Genomic DNA, 21449 nt, shown 5'->3' with positions numbered 1-21449 from the left:
TAACAACCGAACACAATGAAAAACACTGTAAATACGGTCACTGCAAGTCGTGTACACCACGTCAGTTATCTCTAAACGGCCCAGTCACTATATGAACACCACAGTCGGTCGGTGTTCGCTGTTCATTCAATCATCACAACATGAAATCTTAAAACACTAACAGGTATTCCCCAGCTCCTGGTCACGCTAGGCAGGAGTGAACCAGGAACTGTAGCACGCTCCACGTCACGCTAAAAAAAAAAGAACAGGAGGCATGGAGACAGGAATTGGTCATGCTAAACAGGAATGTACCCAATAAATGGAGCCATTGGAGATCTAGGAGGAGGGGAAGAATATGCCTGATAAAAATCAGTACGCCGATAAATGAATTGCGAAACCTATTGCATCTTTTCTTATCTTAAATCGGGGCTAAGTGTGCAGAGCAATAAATGGCGAAGAGGTCATTTGTCTTAAGATGAATATCATGATTAGGAATTCAAACTACATTATGAAGCCGGACATAGAGCAATCATCATGATGGTAATGAAGATTACTTGTTAGAGAGATTGGAAAGCTTTATAAATATACTCCATGATATGTATCGTTACACTAACGAGAGTGCTCAAGGAAAATAATCTCCGAGAAACTAAAATGCAATAAACGGATCGACAGAATACCATTGAGAGAAACGAGCAAGCCGCAGATAAGAATCCAAGGACCGATTGCAAGCTGCGACGAAAAAAAAAAACAATAGTAGAAATATTTAGGATTGGTTTCATTTGCAGGAGTAAATAACGTTGTATCTGCCACGCTCTAAGTCCGCCAGCCCGTTATCTTAAGGCTTCCAGACAAACTTTTATTTGCCTCTAAGCCCGGCCATTTTCAGCCGTGCGGTAGAGGGAAATAAAAGTGATTGTTATCTCTCGCGCCGAGTGGGAGATGAGCTTTTGGCGAGTGCCTGTTCGCCTCACGAATACCCAGTTTAATTGGTAATTTTTTGGATTTGTCATCGCGTTTATTTGCATTGATTTTGGCTTGGTGTTTGGGTGCGTTGAGTGTGGTGTGGGGACGGTGGTGGTGGTGATGGTGGCATGGGGTGATGGTTGTGGCTCTGCTGGTGGTGGTGGGGGTAGTGCTAGTGGTGATAGCTGGGGTGGTGATGGTGGCATGGGGTGATGGTTGGGGCTCTGCTGGTGGTGGTGGGGGTAGTGCTAGTGGTGATAGTTGGGGTGGTGATGGTGGCATGGGGTGATGGTTGTGGCTCTGCTGGTGGTGGTGGGGGTAGTGCTAGTGGTGATAGTTGGGGTGGTGATGGTGGCATGGGGTGATGGTTGTGGCTCTGCTGGTGGTGGTGGGGGTAGTGCTAGTGGTGATAGCTGGGGTGGTGATGGGGATTAAGAGTGGTGGCATCGACAGGGCTAGTGGAAATGATGGTATTTGTGGCATTACGTGGCGTAGTGCATGGTGGTGGTACTAGCGATGGAGGTGCCGAATGGTGCGGGGAAAGGGTGGCAGTACCAGCCATATTGGTGGCAGTACCATCCATGTTGATGACAGTACCAGCCACGGTGATGGAAGTACCACCCTGTGGGGGAAGAGGGGGTGTGTGAGGAGAGTGAGAGAGGGTAGGGACAGGAATGCACACGCTGGTTTGAACCCCCCAAATGACACTGATGCAGCGTCATTAATGTCAGTGTAGGCAGGATTTACTACCATCATTTTAGTCCGTTCCACAGTAATGAGTCTGTTTATCCCCTGTCTGCTACACCACTCTCGAGACTCCTGTTCTCTCTCTCTGTAATATATCTCTAAATTTTCCACACAGCTCACACTCTATAGTGATGGCTTCTCCAGTCTGCACACTGTTTACTTCTGCTACGTGTTAAGCTGTCACTACTGTCGCTGCTTCTCTGGGCTGAAGCTCTCTGAAGTGCTTTACATAAATGCCTCACTACATATCCCCTTTTTAATATTACTGCTTTTATGAATCGGTATTTTAAAAGTTTCCGAATTTAATGAATATTCTAGGCAAGTCGCATCATATATTTCTTAAATTATTATTTAGTAAATATATATTGTATATGTTATATATTTACATATTTACATATATTTACATATATATCAAATTGATAGAAATCTTTAAATTTTTCTTGTTCGATTTACAAATTATTTTCTTAATATTCTGAAAACGATTGATTTGTCTTTGTTGACCAATATCTGTAATGCAATAGGAGATTCTTGAAGAAAATATAATACTAAAGTGTTTGGGTCTAGTAAGCTCGTGAGTGTTCCTTGTTTTAAGGAACACTTTTCTCTACAGTACATTTTCCTACAGTGGCACACAAAACCCCTCTTCCATTACTGTGCCCACCTCTAAATACAGCAATACGAAGTACGTCTTCATAAAGCAGTACGAACATAGGTTCCAGCAAAGCTTCCAATATCGTTTTTCCGATGTGGTAACGCTAATAAAATATTTGGTTCACTATTTCAAAAGAATAAAGGGTGGGTGAGGAAGGGGAAGGGAGAAACAATGGGTTGGATTTCGAATTGTCAATGGATAGTTCCGAAGGGCATTTTCGTCGACGAATAATGGACAAATTAACTTATATTGCGACCACATCAACACGAGAACAAGATTAACAGTCAAACATTAACACAAATTACCTATTCATTCCCAGCTTGAAACAAGTTAGTTGACAGTGTAACATTGTTATCGCTTGAGACCGAGTTAGTAGTCCAAATTTAGAGCATGTTTAATAAAGTATTCCTTCGCTGAAGTTATGGCGATTGTAAATGTTTTTAAAATACATTTTATGTATATAATTTTGCCTGTTATTTTTTAATGTAAATAATGACGAATTTGTGTTCTGTCAGGAAATAATAACTATAATTTTCCCCTTCGTGTGTATGTACTCACCTATTTGTATTCACCTAGTTGTGCTTGCGGGGGTCGAGCTCTGGCTCTTTTGGTCCGCCTCTCTACTGTCTATCAACTTTCTTTTCACACACACACACACACACACACACACACACACACACACACACACACACACACACACACACATACACACACACACACACACACACACACACACACACACACACACACACACACACACACACACACACACACACACACACACACACAAACACATAGACACACACACACTCACACACACACACAAACACATAGACACACACACACATAGACACACAGAGACACACACACACCCACACGAAGCAGTTCGTAACAGCAGTCTAACTCCCAGGTACCTATTTACTTCTAGGTGAACAGGGCATCAGGGTGAAAGAAACTTTGCCTATTTGTTTCCGCCATTGCCGGGGATCGACCCAGGACCCTAGGATTACGAATACCGGGCGCTGTCAACTCGGCCACAAGTCCCCAAAGATAGAACCTCTGCCTATTTGTTTCAGCCTCTGCCGGGGATCGAACCCTGGCCTTTAGGACTAAGACCACAGAACGTTGTCGAATCAGCCTCAAGGCCCCCTTAAAAATTCAGTGCCATCCCCCCTCCCTCCTACAGGGGGAAATGGATTCCCCCCCCCCCCCGTGTTTATGTGTGTGTGTGTGTGTGTGTGTGTGTGTGTGTGTGTGTGTGTGTGTGTGTGTGTGTGTGTGTGTGTGTGTGTGTGTGTGTGTGTGTGTGTACTGATCTGTGACTACCTGTGAATATCAATGGATATGTCAGTAGGTGTTAATCCTCGGTGGTTATGCCTGTGTATACGTGTATATCTGTGGTTTCGTATGCCTGCGTGTGTACATTCTTCGGATTATGTATACCTGTGAGTGTTTATATCAGTGCATTTGAATGTCTGTAGCTGAGCTCGTTTGACATTCATGCTCTTAAATAAAAAAACAAAAATGTCATTATAGACTTATTGGGACATAACGGAACGTCTGTCAAGCGAATCAGCGGTGGGAACACAGTTCCTTGAGACCTCGAAAAATCCACTCATTAATTGCTTTATAGTTGACTAATCAGATCTACAAGGCTGTTGAATTTTAAAAATGTTGTTTAGAATTTCCAATGCACAATCAAATCACAAAAACGTGATGCATTTATGAGAAAATATTGGTGAGTCCGGGGACGTGAGTTCTGGTCTATAAAGCCTAAGTATTTCAATGGGTTTAGAGACCATTAGAAGGCACTAAACCGGGGAAACTTTGTAACAAGGGTGTAAAATGCGCTCTGATCCCATTTTCATTACAGTGTCACTGAGGCATCATTGGTTTTTAAACAATCAAAAGCATAAGATTGTTAATGACGATTGATCGTAAGCCAATCCGCATTGGCTTATGATCGTCATCTAGACCTCGTAAGTAAGAAATTTCATCAAATTACCCATATATATATTCAAGCAATATCACCCTCCTTTAAAAACAGTGCAAATACTGCTAGCTCACTTAGTTATATATTTTAGTGTCAATAACTACAAAACTGGGAATTAGGAACACGAGGGATTGTGTTATGTTGAAGCATGCAACACGGTATGGCAAAAGCTCCAGCAGATTATCATGTTTAATGAATTAACAGGATCCATGTGAGGCCAACATACCATTCTAGGGCATCAGCGTCGCTATCCACAGATTCTATGCTCTCGCTAAACCTCTGAGAAACTCCAGAAGACTTGCAACCTTCTTGTTTGCCATTATATATATATATATATATATATATATATATATATATATATATATATATATATATATATATATATATATATATATATATATATATATATATATATATATATATATATATACATATATATATATATATATATATATATATATATATATATATATATATATATATATATATATATATATATAAATTACGATTGTTGGAAAATGTTATATTCTTTTTCAATTAGGTATAACCTAAAACGTTCCCTCGAATGCACGCGCAAACACACACACACACACACACACACACACACACACACACACACACACACACACACACACACACACACACACACACACACACACACATTATATTCATAAAATGATAACATATTGCCACGAAGGAAAATGAAACATGAAATACTTGAACACTTTCCTGTCTATTTTAACACATCCTCGTATTTCTTACCCAAGTTTTCCTTCCTTTATTTAACAGGTTTTATATTTACTGAAAACTTTACGAGACGCCTCTAACTAATGGAAACGAGCAGCTCTAAAAAGTGATTTATTTTGAGCGGGTTGGCTCGTTGGGAAGCCTGTACCATCAGGAGGATAGAAAGAGAGGTGGAGATAGGGATGGAAAAAGCACAGTTTAATAAAAAAACAAACTTATCTTGACGGTAATGGAACCAACTCAAACTAAATATTTCATAAATACACGAGAACGTTCACCTACGAAGGCAGCCATGCACAGTAACTCACACATTCACAGGTCCTCGCGGTAGAGCTGGGCAGTGTTCGGAATGTGTGTATATATTATTTTAATTTACTATTTGTGCCTGCAGAATCGAGCTATTAGATTCTTGGTTTAGATTAAGTTTTAGATTAGATTCTAGATTAGATTAAAGAGCTATTAGCTCTTGGACTCCACCTTTCTTACCAATCTAATTTTCCTTTATTAAATCTACTATTACATGTATTTCTCTCTAACACACGCACACACGCATGATGTAACGAGGACATACACGTATTAAGAAGGTTCCTGGCTCCTTAAGTATATTTGTGTCGTACTTAATGATGAATGCAGGTAGTTGGAAAATATGGTGAACAAATTTTATATTCAATAATGCATTGAAAACTGAATAAAGCGGCATTTAAGAGTATATATTGAAGGTGTATGAGGGCAATACACTATCTTGTTATAGATATGCTGTACAATTTTGCAAATGACGAAATAAATCTTAAATATGTCTAGACAAAAGCAGACTCTGCCTGCAGTTCAAGGCATGATTTTGTGATGTCACTCACCGAGCTAGTGCAAGTTTTTGGCATAAGAGCAAGGTCAAATAACCCTCCAGTACGTTCATCTGGAACTAAATATTTGTATCTATTTGGAACCTAGCATATTAAAGTAGTGACACAACCTCCCAAAATGCTGACATTTGCCATTATGATGCAGTGTCGAATGACTTCCAGTGATATTGTCGTCGGCTGTGTCCCATGGTATATTCAAGAGGCAACTTGTAACTGCTGATGAATCCAAGCGTGACGTTTACGACCGAAGCATAAGCAGATATCGGAGGAAGGGAGATCCTCAAATAATTCACGTTCGAAGAAGTTTTAGCTACAGAGTTCTGTAAGCAAGTTCACGTATTTTGTTGTTTGTACAATCAAAGCCTGGTACTTACTGACTACGTGTCACAACAAGAGGTGATCGAGGATTGGCAGAAATATCAATCTATTTGTAACGTTTGAAAAATGACAACCTCACTTCATGCTGTAACGATCAGACAAGAGAACACTGTCACGTCTCCCTTCTCCCTCTCTTCTCTCCCTCCTTTTCTCTCTCCCCCTTCCTTATTTTATTATCCTCCCCCTCTCTTTCCTTCTCCCATTACCCTTACCCTTCTCTTCTTCCTCCATTTCCCCTCTCTTCCTTCCTCGCTTTGCCCATCCTCTGGACGGTCGAGGGTGTAGGTTTTACTGCCGTTTCGAATAACAGGACCCCAGATACAGTCCTCGGCTTGGGCATATAGGTCAGTATTCCCAGTTTGTGAGAAAATAACGCCTCAGGAGTTTTTTAAGTTTGCTCAATGGACAAGGGCCAGGCATAACTTGTCATTTGCTAAGGATGTCAAGACCGACAACCTTAGTTGGTTCAAATTGGGTGTAGGCCTAGAAGGGTTGAAGTAGGCCTTAGGGGTGGAACCAGGACTCTACCCTGAAAGATGCTGGGAAAATATAGTATGAACTGGACTAGTGCTAGGGGGGGGGGGAGGGGTTATTGATCAACCAGGCAACAACATCATCTATGCAGGAACAGTGATAAAAAGTATTTGTCTGAGTTTTCTGTTCAATTTGTATCCCATTATCATGCCTCTAAGGATAGGATGTAACTAGCTTAGGGATTAATTAATTTGCATTTTTAAACAAAGTTTATTAATTATTACCTTGTGTATTTTATATATTTTTCCCTTAATTAATTCTTAGAATAATTAATTCCCTTAATAAACTCTTAATTAATTCTTAGAGTCTTAGATCTTTAAGAGATTTGTACAGTACCTGTGATCTGGAGCATCTTTATGAGTAAATATATTCTCCTTGTAATTCATAAAGTAAATACAGAAGGAATTCCATTCATTCCAGTATTAAAAGTATCCGCGTTCCCTAAGCACTCTGTGTTTAGTTGACTGGTCTCCTCCTGAGTCAATTAGCCTAAATATTTAAAGTTCCAGGAGGAGTGGTGGCGGCATTATTTGTTTTATGAGTAGCCTTATCTTCCATCTGCTCTGTAAAATTGTAAAGATATCTTTAACACCTTGGTCATTTCTCCCCCCTTGTCCATGTCTTGGTGAATATTTTCTGCTGCGAAGGCAGACTCTTCCTGTTCTTTGGGGTTATATCAATGCAATTATTACAGCCTAAAGTGTTACAAGTTTATAGCAACCATTATAATGAGGGTTACCATAGGTGTACAATAACAGCAGCAGCACTTGATTGTCATCAACTTTACAGTGGTGACCTCAGTGATCGTACAATTGTGATATCAGTATTGTTACAATGCATGATCGGCACTCGATCCCCAGTGGTACAAATTAACATCTGAAAATGCGACTTTAAATGTTGCAAAATCAGAAAAAAAAATCTTACGAATTCTGGAGGAAAGAATATAATCGCTGAAAATAATATGAATGTCGGAAAATCCACCTTTAAAACATTCCCAAATCTCTGGAAATCCTCGTTGAAAATAAAACGGGTTCCAGAGGGGAGGAACGTCACTCACTTTCTTATCGTCCCTGTATCTGACACCAGCCGTCCCCCCGTTTACTGCCATGAAATTGATAAGGAATTCTGTAAAACGTAAAAAAATAATAAAAAAAATGCTTAAGCTTCATCAAAACAGGAAGGATATGAGCGACTTTAACTGTCAAGTGGGTAAAGTCTTACGAGAAAGAATATTGCTATGTCTATCACTCTGGGTGGAAAAGCTATATGGTCTTTTTTCCCGTTGCACGTATGAATTTATGCTGTTTTTTTCTATCTGAAGTATATATATATATATATATATATATATATATATATATATATATATATATATATATATATATATATATATATATATATATATATATATATATATATATATATATATATATATATATACATATATGTAAATGCAAACAAGCCTGAATGGTCCCCAGGACTATATACAACTGAAAACTCACACCCCAGAAGTGACTCGAACCCATACTCCCACAACTGGTATGTACAGGGACGCCTTAATCCGCTTGACCATCACGACCGGACAAAAGGAAGTGATAGCCGAGGCTATATGAACCACTTCCCCGCCGGCACTCGGATGGTAATCTTGGGCATAGCATTTTATCAAATCACCTCATTCTTTGGGGCACACGTGAGGAACACAAATGCAAACAAGCCTGAATGGTCCCCAGGACTATATACAACTGAAAACTCACACCCCAGAAGTGACTCGAACCCATACTCCCACAACTGGTATGTACAGGGACGCCTTAATCCGCTTGACCATCACGACCGGACAAAAGGAAGTGATAGCCGAGGCTATATGAACCACTTCCCCGCCGGCACTCGGATGGTAATCTTGGGCATAGCATTTTATCAAATCACCTCATTCTTTGGGGCACACGTGAGGAACACAAATGCAAACAAGCCTGAATGGTCCCCAGGACTATATACAACTGAAAACTCACACCCCAGAAGTGACTCGAACCCATACTCCCACAACTGGTATGTACAGGGACGCCTTAATCCGCTTGACCATCACGACCGGACAAAAGGAAGTGATAGCCGAGGCTATATGAACCACTTCCCCGCCGGCACTCGGATGGTAATCTTGGGCATAGCATTTTATCAAATCACCTCATTCTTTGGGGCACACGTGAGGAACACAAATGCAAACAAGCCTGAATGGTCCCCAGGACTATATACAACTGAAAACTCACACCCCAGAAGTGACTCGAACCCATACTCCCACAACTGGTATGTACAGGGACGCCTTAATCCGCTTGACCATCACGACCGGACAAAAGGAAGTGATAGCCGAGGCTATATGAACCACTTCCCCGCCGGCACTCGGATGGTAATCTTGGGCATAGCATTTTATCAAATCACCTCATTCTTTGGGGCACACGTGAGGAACACAAATGCAAACAAGCCTGAATGGTCCCCAGGACTATATACAACTGAAAACTCACACCCCAGAAGTGACTCGAACCCATACTCCCACAACTGGTATGTACAGGGACGCCTTAATCCGCTTGACCATCACGACCGGACAAAAGGAAGTGATAGCCGAGGCTATATGAACCACTTCCCCGCCGGCACTCGGATGGTAATCTTGGGCATAGCATTTTATCAAATCACCTCATTCTTTGGGGCACACGTGAGGAACACAAATGCAAACAAGCCTGAATGGTCCCCAGGACTATATACAACTGAAAACTCACACCCCAGAAGTGACTCGAACCCATACTCCCACAACTGGTATGTACAGGGACGCCTTAATCCGCTTGACCATCACGACCGTCCCTGTACATACCAGTTGTGGGAGTATGGGTTCGAGTCACTTCTGGGGTGTGAGTTTTCAGTTGTATATAGTCCTGGGGACCATTCAGGCTTGTTTGCATTTGTGTTCCTCACGTGTGCCCCAAAGAATGAGGTGATTTGATAAAATGCTATGCCCAAGATTACCATCCGAGTGCCGGCGGGGAAGTGGTTCATATAGCCTCGGCTATCACTTCCTTTTGTCCGGTCGTGATGGTCAAGCGGATTAAGGCGTCCCTGTACATACCAGTTGTGGGAGTATGGGTTCGAGTCACTTCTGGGGTGTGAGTTTTCAGTTGTATATAGTCCTGGGGACCATTCAGGCTTGTTTGCATTTGTGTTCCTCACGTGTGCCCCAAAGAATGAGGTGATTTGATAAAATGCTATGCCCAAGATTACCATCCGAGTGCCGGCGGGGAAGTGGTTCATATAGCCTCGGCTATCACTTCCTTTTGTCCGGTCGTGATGGTCAAGCGGATTAAGGCGTCCCTGTACATACCAGTTGTGGGAGTATGGGTTCGAGTCACTTCTGGGGTGTGAGTTTTCAGTTGTATATAGTCCTGGGGACCATTCAGGCTTGTTTGCATTTGTGTTCCTCACGTGTGCCCCAAAGAATGAGGTGATTTGATAAAATGCTATGCCCAAGATTACCATCCGAGTGCCGGCGGGGAAGTGGTTCATATAGCCTCGGCTATCACTTCCTTTTGTCCGGTCGTGATGGTCAAGCGGATTAAGGCGTCCCTGTACATACCAGTTGTGGGAGTATGGGTTCGAGTCACTTCTGGGGTGTGAGTTTTCAGTTGTATATAGTCCTGGGGACCATTCAGGCTTGTTTGCATTTGTGTTCCTCACGTGTGCCCCAAAGAATGAGGTGATTTGATAAAATGCTATGCCCAAGATTACCATCCGAGTGCCGGCGGGGAAGTGGTTCATATAGCCTCGGCTATCACTTCCTTTTGTCCGGTCGTGATGGTCAAGCGGATTAAGGCGTCCCTGTACATACCAGTTGTGGGAGTATGGGTTCGAGTCACTTCTGGGGTGTGAGTTTTCAGTTGTATATAGTCCTGGGGACCATTCAGGCTTGTTTGCATTTGTGTTCCTCACGTGTGCCCCAAAGAATGAGGTGATTTGATAAAATGCTATGCCCAAGATTACCATCCGAGTGCCGGCGGGGAAGTGGTTCATATAGCCTCGGCTATCACTTCCTTTTGTCCGGTCGTGATGGTCAAGCGGATTAAGGCGTCCCTGTACATACCAGTTGTGGGAGTATGGGTTCGAGTCACTTCTGGGGTGTGAGTTTTCAGTTGTATATAGTCCTGGGGACCATTCAGGCTTGTTTGCATTTGTGTTCCTCACGTGTGCCCCAAAGAATGAGGTGATTTGATAAAATGCTATGCCCAAGATTACCATCCGAGTGCCGGCGGGGAAGTGGTTCATATAGCCTCGGCTATCACTTCCTTTTGTCCGGTCGTGATGGTCAAGCGGATTAAGGCGTCCCTGTACATACCAGTTGTGGGAGTATGGGTTCGAGTCACTTCTGGGGTGTGAGTTTTCAGTTATATATGTAAATATATATATACATATATATATATATATATATATATATATATATATATATATATATATATATATATATATATATATATATATATATATATATATATATATATATATATATATATATATATATATATATATATATATATATCTTTATTAAACCGTGCGTTATAAAGAAGCATTTTGAGGTATGAGAATGGCTTTAATCTCAAACATTTTCAGTGAGATAGTGTTGCCTAAAATACTTAAGTTCTTGGTCATACTTAAGATGACGACGATGAGGAGATTTTTATACATGTTCTGAACTGGACAGCGACAACTCAAAACTTGTGCGTATGTTCTGAGAAGGATGACGAGATCACAACACCTGTAGCTCGATAACTAACGGGGTCGACTCCCTCGGCTGGTCAGAAACGTTTAGATTCGAGTTTTTATTACGACGCCTCAATTCAAGAAGCAGTAGATAGATATCCGATAGTTATGGGACTTGTAGATTGATTTCCTCCGGGAGGAAGACAAGTAGATAAACCTCGTAGTAGTAGACAAGTAGACCTCGATAAACCTAAAATGTTTCCTGTCCCCGACAATGGCAAAGAATACAAATTACTCAGGCGACACATGAAATGTATATGACTACATTCTGGTTCGTCCTGTACCCTTAAATCACGGCACAAATAGGTGAGTACACACACACACACACACACACACACACACACACACACACACACACACACACACACACACACACACACACACACACACACACACACACACACACACACACACACACACACACACACACACACACACACATACATATATATATATATATATATATATATATATATATATATATATATATATATATATATATATATATATATATATGTCGTACCTAGTAGCCAGAACTCACTTCTGAGCCTACTATGCAAGGCCTGATTTGCCTAATAAGCCAAGTTTTCATGAATTAATTGTTTTTCGACTACCTAACCTACCTAACCTAACCTAACCTAACTTTTTCGGCTACTTAACCTAACCTAACCTATAAAGATAGGTTAGGTTAGGTTAGATAGGGTTGGTTAGGTTCGGTCATATATCTACGTTAATTTTAACTCCAATAAAAAAAAATTCACCTCTTACATAATGAAATGGGTAGCTTTATCATTTCATAAGAAAAAAATTAGAGAAAATATATTATTTCATGAAAACTTGGCTTATTAGGCAAATCGGGCCTTGCATTGTAGGCTGAAAAGTGAGTTCTGGCTACTAGGTACGACATATGTCTATATATATATATATATATATATATATATATATATATATATATATATATATATATATATATATATATATATATATATATATATATATATATATATATATATATATATATATATATATATGAACAACAAAGAAATGAGAATAATCAACTATTTATATTTCGTAATAAAAAAATGCTGCTTTTATATTTCCACATTAGTGTGTTATAAGTATGATTTAAAGCCCATCTGTTAAGGACACACACACATGCCACGACGAGGCGCTCTACCTCTCTCCACCAGTGCTACATGATTACAGAGCACCAGAATGATATATGAAACTTGACGCCCGATGAAGTTCATACAACATGAAGCTACACCAGACGAAGCTGGGCAAATATAACTTAAAGTTTGTTTTTCGTGGAGTTGAGCGAGTTATGGTAGTGTGTGTGTGTAGACGGCTGAGTTCATAGCGGCTGAGGCATGTGAAAATGGTCGGTTGGTGGTTGTAAGGAGATTGATGGCAGGATTTGCAGCTGCGGTGGCAAGAGCGTCTTATATTAGACACTTGTCGAATCGTGAGATTGGGGCCGCATAAACATTTGTGGTAGTGGTCTCAGCTACAGTGGTGGTGGTAGTGGTCTCAGCTGCAGTGGTGGTGGTAGTGGTATCACCAGCAGTGGTGGTGGTGGTAGTGGTCTCAGCTACAGTGGTGGTGGTAGTGGTCTCAGCTGCAGTGGTGGTGGTAGTGGTCTCAGCTGCAGTGGTGGTGGTGGTCTCAACTGCAGTGGTGGTGGTGGTAGTGGTATCACCAGCAGTGGTGGTGGTGGTAGTGGTCTCAGCTACAGTGGTGGTGGTAGTGGTCTCAGCTGCAGTGGTGGTGGTAGTGGTCTCAGCTGCAGTGGTGGTGGTAGTGGTCTCAGCTGCAGTGGTAGTTGTAGTGGTCTCAGCTGCAGTGGTGGTAGAGGTACCAGTATCTTAGGTACTAATCCTAATAAATGGAACGTAACTTTACAATTGGATGGACAGAATGCAGAAGAAGAGCCTGTACAAAAATCAACAGTTCTAAGACATAATTTGAATAACACGTGACCTTTCCCCTGTGAATGTTGACACGTTTTTATAAAAAAACCCAACTGGAGCAGAAGTGAAAAGATCAGTCCTACAAACACCTGTCTTAAATGAAACCAACTACAATTTATCACCGTCACCAAGACTAAGTTTCTTTTACCTAACTGCCGTAAAACTGGCATTGGTTTCCGAGCGGTGGGTCTCGACCCCATTAGGTCATATGAATAATAGGAAATAGGCTGGTTAGGAGAAGGGATGATAACCACTGTGACTTAGAGCCTTAACGCTTTCTTTAAAAGTAGGGAACATCTATTTAGAAGTTTCATTTGGATTTTCTAACCCTAACAGTTTATTGATGCCAATTACGACTCAGTAAAGCCTGGTTTAGGATGCATGTTCACTGAGATGGTGCTCAGACTATAGGCATTTATAAATATGAGAGCTATAGTGCAGGTAAACTTCAAGATGACTGTGTACAGTAAAGGTTTTCTGAAAGCATATTCTACTATCTTGTGGTGTTTCCTTATATTGCCATCAGTGTTGGGTGTTCTTCACTGTCATAAGAGCTTTAATTTGAATAATTCTTATTCATAATAGCTATGCAAACAATGAGAACTTTCTTACATTTTACCCATCTGACATCTTGAGGCACGCCTTCACACCTGCAATTTCTTGGACGGTGAACCGAGCACAATCTGAGACAAAAAAAAAAGGTTCCCGAAATTCCTTCCTTCGGAAGTTTGTTCGCTAACAAGCAAACTAAGATAAGTTAAGAGTTCACTCCTTCATTACAAGAAAAAGATTTTTCCAGGGTTATCTGTCCTTTTCAATACATACAAGAAGATAATGGAATAGGCGTTCCAATATTTAATGTAATATTTTCACTGGAATTTATATTTTTTATACTCACAAACAATCCCGTCACATGATAATGGCATTATTATAATAGAGGAGCAACAGGGACGATTGATGATTTTATTCATCTATTATGCACTCATATTCACTTGGTAGTGGACCCCATGCCCATGTTGTGGACGGTAGTGAACCCCATACCGATGTTGTGGATGGTAGTGGACCCCATACCCATGTGGACTGTAGTGGATCCCATACCCATGTTGTGGACCCCATACCCATGTTGTGGGCGGTAGTGGACCCCCATACCCATGTTGTGGACGGTAGTGGACCCCATACTCATCCGTGAGCGGTATTGGACCCCGTACCCATGCTGTGAACGATAGTGGATCCCACACTCATCTGGTGAGCAGTAGTGGACCATATACCATCCCATGGGCGCAGTGGAAACGGTTACAGTGGCACATAACAGGCTCAGGAACTGAACCCCAAAATTCATTTACCCAATGAAGGTAAAATCTGATAAGCTAGTTATACAGTTAGGTATAATAAAATGAATGCCTCATATACCATGGTAAACAAATCATGAAACTAGTTCATCGCAAATGTGAGGAGAAGGGGGAGTCTACGTTCCATAACTTAGGTACTGTACTTGTAGTCGTTCTCGAACTCATTGACGATATATACATGAAACTGTGTAACTAATTTATTAAGATGAACTTGATTAGCTAAATTAATTTTGGAGTTCAGTTCCTGAGCCTATTATATACCTCTAACTTTTCTTCCATTACGGCCTAAGGATAGGAATGAGGTGCATAATAAGTGAACTACACTTTTATAGCACAATTGGTTCAAGAACTAGACTACCATAGTCTCCAGGCCGAGTAATTTACATCTACAGCGATATAACTATTCTTCTAGTTGTGCTCGCAGGAGTTGAGCTTCAGCTCTTTGGTCCCGCCTCGCATCTGCCCATCTGCTGGTGATTGTGCTAACTGTTGCTGACATCGTGGCAAGAGCCTTGCCACCTGCTACGCTGATGGGGTCAGAAGACTATGTAGAGACGCTGCTTAAGGTCAAGGCATCACATTTCGACTTAACTAAAACAGAAGTAGAGATCTAAAGACCATTTTGATCTTTCAATCAATTCTTCCAATTTGACAGTATTTTTTTTTTGCTACCTTTTTTTTAAAGGAAGCTACCTGATCTACCAAGCCGATGGATTGAAAAGTTAATATTACGGTGCTTTAATTTGTAGTACTACGGCGGATTTTTAACGGATTGGTCGATTAACTTTGTGGGCGGCTTAGGTTCAGTTGGTAGAAGACTCATAGGAAGATATTCTTTTTGACATTTATTTACGAGATAATTCTAACAAGTAATTATGTTTTAGAGAAAAGACAAGCGTATTTTATGATACTTAATATATCTCAACATTAAACATTAGATTGTGGAATTGTGTACATGTATCCAAGACAATGACTTCTTAACCTTAGATTCATAAGATAATGGTTTAGATACTTATGTCTTGGCAAATTATAGATAGATGGAAATATTCTGTGACTTTCTTTGAACATGAAAGTTCTGAAGTAACTGTACTTGATTAGTTGCTGACACGAAACCGACACACGTGAATTTAGTTGGCTTGGTGTTGCGTTTCTATTAACCCTGGAGAGTTATTAAGGTCGCCAGAATTACTTACTGACCAATCTTGAGGTTATCTTGAGATGATTTCGGGGCTTTTTAGTGTCCCCGCGGCCCGGTCCTCGACCAGGCCTCCACCCCCAGGAAGCAGCCCGTGATAGCTTACTAGCACCCAGGTACCTATTTACTGCTAGGTAACAGGGGCATAGGGTGAAAGAAACTCTGCCCATTGTTTCTCGCCGGCGCCCGGGATCGAACCCGGGACCACAGGATCACAAGTCCAGCGTGCTGTCCGCTCGGCCGACCGGCTCCCTCGACCAACCAGCAAGTCCTGGACTATGTGCGTAACATAAGTGAAAAAAAATTAAGCGTATATACACCTAGAAGCGGTGAACAATTCTTGGTGTAGTATGGCCGAGAGTCATCCTACATCACATGACTCGACATCACGTTTTACTGAAAGTACGAAAGAAAATATAAAATACATCATAATAACCATTAAAACTTGACTCTCCTGTGGGAGAATTCTATATTGTTAATGTTATCTCAGTCTCCAATGATTACCTTATTTTGCTCTAATATAAAAACTAAAGAAAATATCCATTAACATCTAAGGTTTTGACCAGAGATAGACGTAAAAATTTATTTTAATTGACATGTGAAGGATGTTGCTTGTAAATGTTCTAAGAGATATCAAATAGGAGTTGAAGTTTCACATCCCATGAGTAACTTTAATAGACTCTATAACAGATTCTCTCAAGTAATTTTGAATCCCTGCCAATAGCCTTATCTAAATTTGTTAGATAAAATCCATTCAAGACTGACACGTAGTGAGTAGAAAACTTTAGGCATCAATTTCAGTTGGGTACACCCAGAGTTCGCACGGCAAAATTGATGTTTGTGGTATGTGTGTATTTTGCAGAGTCTACAAGACTAAAAAATCAAATGACAAGATTGATGTCTCCGCTGCACGAACACAGGCAATTCGGTGTTCGTTGCATGTACAAAATTGTGGTACTAATTTATCTCCAGTAACACATTTACTCAACATGTAAAATGCTAATGACAATAATATTCAATATTACCAAAAAAACTAATAATAATATACTCGCGAAGACGAGACTCTTACTATTGCAGATAAAAAAAATTGTTTTAGCTCACGGCAACCAGTTATAAGTAATATCAATGTGTAAACGACAATAATAATATTAATACAAATAATATAACTATTAAAAGACCACTTTTAACAGTATGTATAAAGAAAAATAAATAATACTCGATAAATTCGAGAAACATTATCTTACAGTTATTACAAACGAGGAAACAAGAACTGCCGTTACCATAGTCTCTAGATCACGCGAACACAGGCACAATCATACATAAAAAAACAGAAACACACACACACACGCACACACACACACACACACACACACACACACACACACACACACACACACACACACACACACACACACACACACACACACCCACACACACACACACACACACACACAAACACACACACAAGCGGTGCTGAATAACGTTACCAGATCCATTACCGAGGCCCAAAGTCTGCATCCCAACATACTTCAGACCCACAATAAATATAATGTTACACAGATAAAAGTCATTATATTGCTACGAAGGAAAGTATCTTGAATAGTGAAAAGTAATAGCTGTAACTACGAGTAATAATGAAAACAGCCATGAATTAACTGGTTTTAAAAGGGTGTTTCATTTGTGTTTCGTCAGATCTACCAAATACATTAAACTATTGTTAACAGAGAGGAAGGTAAAGAGTCGAGGTAAGGTGAAGCTTGGTATGTCTTAGTACGGTAGATGGATAAATACTGTGACATGTCTTAGTACCGGGTGATGGATGAATACTGTGACATGTCCTAGTACCGGGTGATGGATGAATACTGTGACATGTCCTAGTACGGGGTGATGGATGAATACTGTGACATGTCTTAGTACACAATGATGGATGAATTCTGTGACATGTCTTAATACCGGGTGATGGATGAATACTGTGGCATGTCTTAATACCGGGTGATGGATGAATACTGTGACACCTATGTACGGGTGACGGATGAATAGTGTGACACCTTGTATGTGCATCAAGGTCTGTACGTGACCAGTTACACATTCACAAAAAGGGTCTGAATGTCCTAGGTTCTTTGATCATGTTCTCTAATACCTAACTGGTTGATGCCTGCAGCTACCATTTGTTTACTACTAATAAAGGAGAATTTTAATGTCTGTGAACCTTTTAATAAATAAGAAAAAAGGAAGTCGTAGTAAAAGAATGCAGCTGCCTCAATAAAACGTCACAGGAGAACTGGAAATAATCAAAACTGTCTTGATATTGCCTTTTAGCCAACAAAGCTAAAGGGTAGATTCAAATTATGAAGAATGAATGTCAATGCCTATCTGAATGAACCAAATCAGTCCTGGTGCTCAATTTAGTCATGACATCACTTAAATCTTAATTATCCCTCTCTCTCTCTCTCTCTCTCTCTCTCTCTCTCTCTCTCTCTCTCTCTCTCTCTCTCTCTCTCTCTCTCTCTCTCTCTCTCTCTCTCTCTCTCTCTCTCTCTCTCTCTCTCTCTCTCTCTCTCTCTCTCTCTATCTCTCTATCTCTCTCTCTCTCTCTCTCTCTCTCTCTCTCTCTCTCTCTCTCTCTCTCTCTCTCTCTCTCTCTCTCTCTCTCTCTCTCTCTCTCTCTCTCTCTCTCTCTCTCTCTCTCTCTCTCTCTTTAAGCAGTTGTCTGAATGAATCTGCTAGAACACAACCTCCATCCTTACCTATTCACACAACCTCTTAACAATTACCACAACACCTGTTCCGTCAATAACACAACATCCAGACGGTCACCTTAATACAATCTTCCTTCATCTCCCACACACTCTCCTGACCTCGTAGGTCGAAAAATAATATCAAAATAATCACAGACAACAGTAATCGCTACGTTGGAGACAGATGCTGGACAACGTTTTCTGTGGCAGGAAATCTTTTTCCTATAAGCTTCCGTCTCCTTGCTGGAGTCCTGAAGAATTCTGGCGAGTGGCAAAAGGAGATACTGGTTAAATTAAACTGTCAGAACTTTCCTTGGCACTCGCATTGCTCTCGCTGGCTGCCGCTGTGAAAACACAAGAAACTTATTCTGGGAAAAGAAGGGGGAAAAGGCTTCAGGAAGGAAATGGGACAAAGGAAAGGAAAATGCGTCCTGTTTTAAAAAAAAAAGAAGGCAAAAACAATTTAAGTGCCTCTTTTCTATTTCTTTTCTTGTAGATAACACCACATTTGCCTTCATTCAGCAACTGGCCAATTTCCCCCATGTAAGTGACTATATAAAGATTAGTGCTAGAGGTATGCTAAGGGCTTGTGTTGCTTCTTTTAACATACATGGGTATATTCTATCTGGCCCAGTGGCTTTAGCTTCATCTAGTGATGCTAGCTGTATTCTTACTTCTTCCACTGTTACCTCAATATTTAGTAGTTTCTCGTCAGGGGCTGCTGCCTCATCTATCTCGAGGACTAGCTCTCACAGTCACTACTGAGACTGTTCAGTCTCAGTAGTGAACACTCCATGGAAGCTGGGTATCTATTTATCTACCCCTATCAATTCCTGTGAGATTTTTCTGTAGCAATCATGTCTCCCTACCTCTTCTGTCTTCCAGTGACCTAAGGCTCAATTCATATAGCCTTTTCGCGTAACTCATAACTCGTTGTTCTTCGCCCTGTCAGGTGGTATCCCTTTGAAACTTCTCACACTTCATATTCCTGAACAGAGCAGGAATATGACATACTGGTCTGATTGCATATTCCTGGAATGCAGGAAAGATTTTCTCACTGCTCCTCATAAACGACTCTATGCAAGCTAGAAAACAGGTTGTTGAAGACAAAGTATCAGAGTAGGAGAACTATCAGAATGACGTGCGGTCATGAGTGACGTACTCATGGATTGATACCATAGCCCATCCTAATGGTAATATATGTAAATATCTAACACAAGCAGTGCGCCCATTCTTATCTATGTTTGCTGATGATGCTAAGCTAATGAGCTGAATCAGAACTGAGAAGGACTGCAATACAATATGAACTAGACAATCTCCAGAGATTGTCTAAGAAAGGACTACTAGACTTTAATTCTGACAAATGCAAGGTTACGAGGGTAGGAATTGTAGCATGAAGACCTGAAGAACCGTCAATATAAAGGGGTGGCAACTTCTAACTTCTGGGAGGAAAACCAATAGAGAAGGACTTAGTAGTGAATATAACCCAAGATCTAACACCAGAGGCACACATCACCAGAATAAGGAGAGCAACATATGTCATACTGACAAAACAAGAACATGGACAAAGATCTCTTCCTAGTGTTGTACACATTCTTTGTACGACCTTTTATTGAGTATGCTTCCACGGCAGGGACCTCCCCGACCCCCCGCCTATGCTAAACAAAACTTGAATATGTATTAGGAAAAACTGAGGGAACTGGACTTCATTTGATCTTCCAGGCAAAAATAGGTAAATATACTCAAACACAAACGTACAAGCACGCGCGCGCGGCCTCGCGGCTGAATTGATAGCGCTTAGGAGTCGTAGTTCTAATGACCTGGGTTCGATTCCCGGCGGAGGCGGAAACAAATGTGCAGAGTTTCTTTCACACTGATGCACCTGTTTATCTATTAGTAAATAGGTACCTGTGAGTTAGACAGCTGTTACGGGCTGCTTCCTGGAGATGTGTTTGTGTGTGTGTGTGTGCGTGCATGGGTGTTAAGAGAGAAATATATGTAGTAGATATAATAGAAGAACAATAGACTGGTTAAAAAGGCGGGGTCCAAGAGCTCGATTATGCAGACACAAATACACACATGCACCCCCCCCCCAAACACCCATACACACACACAGGCACACACACACACACACACACACAGAGGCACACACACACACACACACACAGCCACACACACACACACACACACACACACACACACACTACAAACACATTTGCATTAGTGCACACCTCCAACACTCATTACCAAATCAGCTTGCTCTCACACCAACATTTCAGCAATAACATACTCGGGCTCTGTACAACAAATGGCCAGGATGGTTCCACATTCATTACCAGCGCCCGCTACCGGGATTACACGAAGCTCAAGTCCAATACTCTTCACTCAACTTAACATTACCAAAATACAAATCATGGTCGGACAAAATTACCACTGTTAGATTTCTCACACGGTAAAGGAATTGTATAGTTACAATCATTGCTTAACTTCTTTCAATACATTAATTGAATAAGCAAAGAATTTTATCTAGAATACATCTACTACTTTGGCAAATTAACA

This window comes from Procambarus clarkii, chromosome 57, assembly GCF_040958095.1.
Source record: "Procambarus clarkii isolate CNS0578487 chromosome 57, FALCON_Pclarkii_2.0, whole genome shotgun sequence".
Taxonomy (NCBI): Eukaryota; Metazoa; Arthropoda; class Malacostraca; order Decapoda; family Cambaridae; genus Procambarus; species Procambarus clarkii.
Note: the sequence above shows the minus strand (reverse complement) of the source record.